This window comes from Pyxicephalus adspersus, chromosome 10, assembly GCF_032062135.1.
Source record: "Pyxicephalus adspersus chromosome 10, UCB_Pads_2.0, whole genome shotgun sequence".
NCBI lineage: Eukaryota > Metazoa > Chordata > Amphibia > Anura > Pyxicephalidae > Pyxicephalus > Pyxicephalus adspersus.
Window position 1 is genome coordinate 15,825,603 of NC_092867.1, and position 7,482 is coordinate 15,833,084.

At 38.4% G+C, this 7,482-nt stretch overlaps 1 protein-coding gene across 1 annotated transcript in view; it reads left to right on the forward strand.

The window, feature by feature from the left end:
• Window positions 1-7,195, forward strand: part of PWWP2B (PWWP domain containing 2B) — a 28,858-nt gene extending 21,663 nt beyond the window's left edge. Inside the window, exon 3 of the mRNA XM_072424239.1 lies at window positions 6,322-7,195. The gene's annotated coding sequence lies outside the window, so the exon portion shown is untranslated. The remainder of the gene's footprint in view (window positions 1-6,321) is intronic.
• Window positions 7,196-7,482: the final 287 nt, after the last annotated feature.

A 7,482-nucleotide genomic window follows, 5' to 3' on the forward strand; every position in this document is an offset into this window, starting at 1 on the left:
TTACTGGAGCTGATTTTTTTTTCTCCTTTAAGGCTTATCTATATGATGAGCAGAAGAAAAATTTGCACTCAGATCAAAGGATGAAAACCCTTGTAGTAGGGATGTTTGATGCAAAGTTTGTATTTTCAGAAAAGGTTGTAACTCCTTTATTAGGACTGGATAGCCTCACCTCATCACAGATATAGATATTGCCCTTTAGTATGCTCATCATGCTGAACAGATTGGAAAGTTTCAGATTACTTTAGAGCCTTAAATGCAATTTCCTGCAGAGTTTATGAAGTACATTGCTTTCTGTTGTCTTTTTCAGCCATATCATCTTGCAGAGTTATTAAGGTTCGTTACTTGGGATCATAACAAAGCTTTACTGTATGACCCTTTTTTAGAAATAGCAGCAACTATAAAGTCTCTTTACAAGGCAGCGAATGTTCTCCACCTGCTAATATTAGGATAAAGCTAAAAGAAAGTTGAATTGGGTACAGGAACACTTCCCATCCTAAAACGCATAAACACTTTATTCTTTGGATGCAGTTTTGCGGCTTTATATCACCGATCCAAGCACAATATCTTACTACAGATAACCCGGTCTTGTTTCCACATTCATTATTTCTGTTTTGAAAGCCAAGGTTCATTGTGAATGGGTAATGGTTTGTGTTTTAGATGTAATCACATTCTGGATATGTCAGAGCTAACGAGCCGATTCTTTAGAAGCAGCATGCTGGTATATAAGTATTTGACACAAGCAGTTTTTCTTTCTGGTTTGCTTTTAATATGTGGTTAAAACAGAAATGCATGAACTGTGCATTCTATTATAATGGACATAAGTGCATTATGCAAATCGGTAATGTGTGGGTGTAAATGTTCAGAGTATGTGTATATAGATATATTCAGACTCGAAGGACAAAAACGGCCCCAGGATTTCAGGGCTGGGTTTTAGATGTGCCCTGTCCCCCGGACATAATTATATATAATAATAAAGCTTATATATTTAAATTCTGCAGTTCCCAATCCTTAGGGAGTCATTTGGAGAAACAAGGAACCAGTTGATGCTATTTATGTAGGGTATATGCTGTTTATGTTCTGTAGTATAAAACTATCCTATTTTAGAAGCTTTAAAGTGGAACCAAAGTTCCACATGTTTGATTTCTTCCACAATATTCTTGTCTTACCTGCCTGATCATGCCAGGTTTCTGGTGACAAAGCTGAGCTGTGCATGCACGGCATTGGCTTTGGTTGCCAAAGAAACCCAGTAATCCCAGCTTGTGTGTGCAGGGGATGCGTGGAAGTTAATGTCATCCCAGCCTAGCCAGTTGAAATAGTCAAAGAATATCTACAAGAAAAAAGAAAGAAAATGGTAGTGTCCTGCAAGAGAACGGTGGCAGGTAAGTATTGCTGGTTTGGTCTCCCTTCAAATTTTGCACTTCCAAGTCTTCACGGAGTCATTTGGTGGAACAAGGAACCGATTTTGATAACTTTTATGTATAGGACCTAAACTACAGATCCCTATTCTTACTGCAATATATCACATTTGGATCAAGTGTAACCATGTGACACACAAAGTAGGAAAAACAATAGATGCCAGACTAAAGCTAGGTACACACGTCCAACGGTTCTTGCCCAATAATCGGCTCAGGGCTGATATCGGGCAAGAATCTGGCGTGTGTACAGTGCCAGTTGTCCATGGTCTAAACAACCGTCTTGGCATTCCATGGACGATGGACGACTAATGATCCTAATGCAAGGGAAGGGAAAGAGCGCGTAGCAGAGTGCAACTCTGTCGCTCTTCCCCTCCCCTCTGCATAGAGCAGAACGGTGCTGTATGTATAGCACTCGTTCATGCATTGTGCAATATTAGTCGTTACAAACGATCGTGAAAGATCCTTTCCAACAACTATTATTGCCCATGTGTATGCGGTTTAAATCATTCTCTATCCTTGCACTACATTAGGAGCTGTGTGACTGCTCAAGCCTCTGCAGGTATTTGCAAGTGGCTGCATTATTGTATTGAAAGCACATGCAAATATTTAAAAACACTTGCACAATTCAAGTCAATGGAGGCAGCGAACCACCCCTAAATGCTTCCTATAGCCCCCCCAAAAATTGCACCTAAAACACTGCCATCTCCAACACTTGTAAAGGAAATGGTGATGAATTGACCCATTTGGTCAAATAAACATTTTTTTGCATACAGTGTGTGTGTGTGTGTGTATGTATGTGTATGTATATATATATATATATATATATATATATATATGTGTGTGTATATATATTTTATAGAGCCTGCGTGTGTGTTCTCTACCTTAAATAGCACATGGCTGTCTGAAAAGCCAGTAATGCCCTGAAAATGCCGGAATTATGTCACAGAGCTCCACTCAAAATGCTTTCCAAAAATTCTAGACTAAGCACACAAACAGCGCTTCTAATATCCGTGTCCATTTTCCTTTAGACATAAAGTCTGACTTTTTGTTCATCGACGTGGTTGTTATTATATTTTTCTTCTATCTCTATTGTAGCAGAGTTTCTGTTCAATACATGGTTAACTCTAAGGCCCATTAGACTGAACATTCATTTGCTTTAAGATGGGGGAGAGCCTCTGCGTTACTGATTGGTATGTCTAATTATGTTCCTTCTTAATATTGATTGCATCCTCGCTTCGTCCCCAGTGGTTTCATAGCTCTGTCATCAATCATTTGTGCTGTTGCTTAGGAATGATGCATGAACTTTTTTTTTTCTCCCTCTCTGTTAATTTGCTGAATCACAATCTGAGTTGCACTAATTGCTGAGTATTTTGTTGCTTTGTAGATCATATAGGGGTTTCTTAAATAGATGGTACTGAATTTGTGGTGTTGGATTACTAGAACCTTCCAAAGTTTCTGTGTTAAACTGTGGCAAAACAGTGTTGCTTCTGACTTCTGTCACCATACAAGCTTATGTGTAAGTGGAAGTAACGTCCGCTATACTTGGCTCTCCTCCAGCGATATGACGTTTTCAAGCTCCCACGGCATGGACGCTAGCAACCATGGCCATCTGAGATTTGGCTATGTACACACGCCAGATAGTTTTTGTCTGATAATCACCTCAGGGCTGATATCTGATGAGAATCTGGCGTGTACAGTGTTCGTAATCTGTCATTCCAATGACCGTGTTGGCGGATCAACGGAAGAACACTCATAATGAAAGTGAAGGGGAGAGAGTGCAGTGGTCGTTCTCCATCGTTCTCCCCCTACCCTCTCCATAGAGCACTTGCGCTTGTTCATGCATCGTTCAAGATCCTTTTCAACGACAACGTGTGTACTTAGCCTTTCAAGGGGAAGGGAAATCCAACCAGTTGGAAAACCTTGTTCTGGTTGCTGGATAAGCCAGTGCTGGTGATACATCCTCAATCTAAAGGCATGTTTCTCAACTGGGGTTCCTCCACAGGTTGCTAGGGGTTTCTTAAGCAATGAGCAATTTGTGCCTCTCGGGTCAGTTTAAGTGACACAAATGGTCCATTTGGCTATCTGTAAGGGTGACATTCTTCCCAAAGGCCAGCAATGTAAGAAACATTCTTCCCACTGACCACCACTCTAATGTGTGAGCTGTGGATATATTACCTATAGTAGGGGTTCCTAAGACCTGAAAGTTGTTTCAAGGGGTTCCACCCTGTTAAAAAGGTCAAGAAACACTACTCTAAAGGTTAAACCTGATGAGTTGTGTGAAGTTGATGTCTGACTGTGGCTGGATTGTGCGCATGCATCCAACAATGATGTATGTCTGTAGGTACCTTTTTAGGCCCTCCAAGATTATAATACATTTGATTATTACTGCAGTTTAAGATGCTCATTTTGCAGCTGTAGCCTTGAAAAAAAGTCATTAATTATATTATTGTATAATCATTAATTATTATATATTGGCAATTAATCCTCACATTCATTTAAGTCTTCAGAGATAATGAGAGAAGAGAAATCATTATCTCTGCTTTGGAAATTTCGGCATTGCATGGTCATAGAACAAACACAACTGTGCAACTGTAAATCTTGGTGTCACAAATCTCATTAAAAGCAATATAATGAAAAGAAATCTACCCCAGGAGCTTTAGTTATTAAATGACGCATGTGGTTATTTCTTCTTTAATAATGTAATAACAATTTTCAGTGAGTATTTTTTTGGGCATTGATGAATTCATTTACCAACCTCATGTATACTCCATGGGATGATCAGAAACCAATCTGCTCAAGCAGATATAAATAAAGATCTCAGACCTTGCAGGCGCTTGGGTAGATCTTGGTTAGTGTTTGAGGAAACACTAAAATATAGGCATTTTGCTGATATACAAGAATAGGCCTTATGTCAAGATTTGCATAGCCCTAAAGGTAGTTCCATGTACTTGATTTTAGCAGATGACCACTACAACTTCATGCATTATATTATTTTCACATAATAGTCATATCTTTTTCCTGGCTAAGCATTGTCTTGTGAGAAAGTTGCATGTCTGTGTGATGTGTCATGATGGGGTGGTGGTGTTTGAACAACATACAGTAGGAAAACTTGCAGACTGATGAAGCTTTAATATTCCCTGCAAAACAGGTATTTATAAGCATTCATAGTTCATTGTTGATAAAGTCAATAATTCCTCATGTATTAAATCCATTACCAGCCTACTTTGGACATGAAAACAGTTTGTGTACACAGATTCTGATGGCCTTATCTATTTCCTTCAGCTATAAAATAAAGGGACTGTAGACTCATTTTGAATAGTTGCATCACATAATAAAAGGAGCGATAACACTGCAGAAATGTCACTGTCAGATGGGTGATGGAGGAAAGCAAAGTATTGTAATCCCCATCAATATAGTTTACATGAAATCCTTACTCTTTTGTCTGTTGCTGAATAAAGTAAAGAATTTATTATGTGGCTTTAATGCTTAAAGTTTTTGTATTTTTTTAACAATTCTATGTATGTGTGTGTGTATGAATCATTTGGGTTGTTTACTTCTAGTGTACAGAGTTTACAAAATACAACATATGCTATTGAGTGAGAAATGGCCAGATTTTTCTTGCTATACAAGAACTGTAAACACCACAGGACATTATGTCTATTTAAACATTTCTTAGTCAAACGTAGAGAAGTGTATACAGCATCCCATGGTAACAAACATTTCCCTACTGGACATATTGTTCTTGCAAAAGTCTGCACAGGAAAAGCTAAACTAAACATTACATGTTTAATAATTGGACTTTTTAATATCTGGATTGGGTGAGAAACGTGTGCTGCATTTTAACTGTAGTCTGCATATTTTGTTTTTTTTCTGTGTAGTTAATGCAATTACTTACCCATAGCTCATGCAATTTCATTATTCAGGGCAGATTTAGACTTGCTTCAGGAGTAGACAATCCTACGCGGCTCCCTGCAGCTGGCACCTAGCCATCTGCCTGCCCCTATTTATTTTCTATGAGGCTGCCACCGGGAGAAACAACATGCAGCTGTTCCCTGGCTTGAGTAAGTGGTAAATGCACCACAACCTCACCACCAGTGTGAATTTAGCCTTACAGTACTCTTTTTAAAGCGGAATTTGCTAATGCCGCAGATCTATCAAAGGTGGTGGTCCTTTCCGGGATCTGGTCCCGCGTCGTCCTGGAATTCCTCTTTGTCCTGGTGCAGGGCAAGCGTCAGGGCGTCACCATCTTTTGTCTTCTCTTCGTTCTTCTTTCTATGTCACCCAATCTTGCACTGCACAAGTGTGAGATTGGGGGACTTAGCCACTGGGAAGAGGGAGAAAAAAAGGGAGCTGCTCCTACTACACACGTATGAGATCAGCATCTCTTTCCCCTTGTTGGAAAAATGCCCCAACTCGGGCATGCGCAGAAGGAGCAGCCAGAGCCTCCCGGTATGCATGAGGTGTCCGGAGATCCTCTGCGCTCCCATTAAGTCTTGATCGCCGCGGCTTAAAGGGGAGCGGTGCTGCACTTAACAAAACATTTTTACTTTACTTAGAAGGGTTGTCTACCCTTCTATGTAAAGTAAAAATGTTGAGTTAGGTACACTTTAAATATATCTCACCCACCACCTCCAAATTACATAGCATTGAAAATTATTTTCTTTAGTACAGAAAAGGAAGGCTAAAACCTTGCAAATTTGTATTTCTCTTCGTGTTTGAGGTTTTCCCAGTGCTGGGGGGTAAACTAATTAAAGGATCCATGGATAAAAAGACAGATTTAGTCCTCCTCCACTCTATCCAAAACTACAAATAAATATTTTTTACTTGATGCAATGTGAAGTTTGATATTGATTTGTTTTTCCATGTCACTTTCAGTCGCAAATAATTTTTTTTTCTTCTGTTTCAGATAAGAGAATTGGAACACAGCTGTTCTAGAGTTTCTCTACGTCTATAAACATCCTGACAAACTCCCATGGATAGTTGCAGCGGCTGCACTTCTGACAGTGAGATGAGTTATCATGTGTGAAGGATGGCAGTCACCTGGACCTCAACATGGAGTCTGCTACAGAGCTGACGTGGAATTCTCAAGGACCTTGAACCACAAATAAATCTGCTCTGCGTAGTAATGACAGAAGAATGGCAAAGAAATGCAAACTTAATTTATTAATTTTATTTTTTTTAAACTACATTAAAAATCTTGCTGCTGCTTAGTTTACAGGTAATAGACTAAAGCTATGAAAACAACATAATAAAACAGGAGTATTTAATCAAAGGCTAAAAATATAGAAAACTCACAATAAATGACTTCCAGGTATAATTCTACAGTTTTCAAAAGATCAGTTTACCAATACTGTTCTTTTATGCACAAAAGGTTCTTTTTCAGAAATCTCTACCAAAGGAAACAATAGTTTTAATTAGTATTTATTTACCAATGGTTTTAGGGTTTTTTTTGTTTGTTTTTAATTCCTAATGTGAAATTTATGTACTCACTAGTGTACATTAACTTTTTCAGGCTTTGGTTGATTTTATCCCATACTTAGTAAAAAAAACAATTTTATTTTTAAAAGTTGTGATGCCTTTGTTTCCATGTATCTACATTCAAAAATAATGAAATGGATACACTAGGCCAGAGTTTCTCAATCTTTTTTTTTTTATATGGGGAAACCTTGAAATAACTTTCAAGTCTTCAGGGAACCTCTGCTTTTTTGCTATATACAATACAAATATATACAATACTTTTTACTAATGCAAAACCACATTAAAAAAAGAATTTCACCCTAGCCAAAGATTTATTGCTGTCACTTAAACTGAACTGAGAGGAACAGTTTGCTGATTTCTGGAGGAACTCTGGTTGAGAAACACTGCTAGGCAATATGAGCATTTGACATTCACAAGACTGAGGGCACATCTTTGCATGTATCTTGCATAGCAAGTCCCTAAGCCACTACAGTTGGTCATATTGCTAATATCTAAGTGGTCATGAACAATGTAGCCAATATGTTTGTGTTCCAAAAAAATAGGATGCATAACTGAAACAACTGGAAATACATTCAGCAGGCCATAAAAA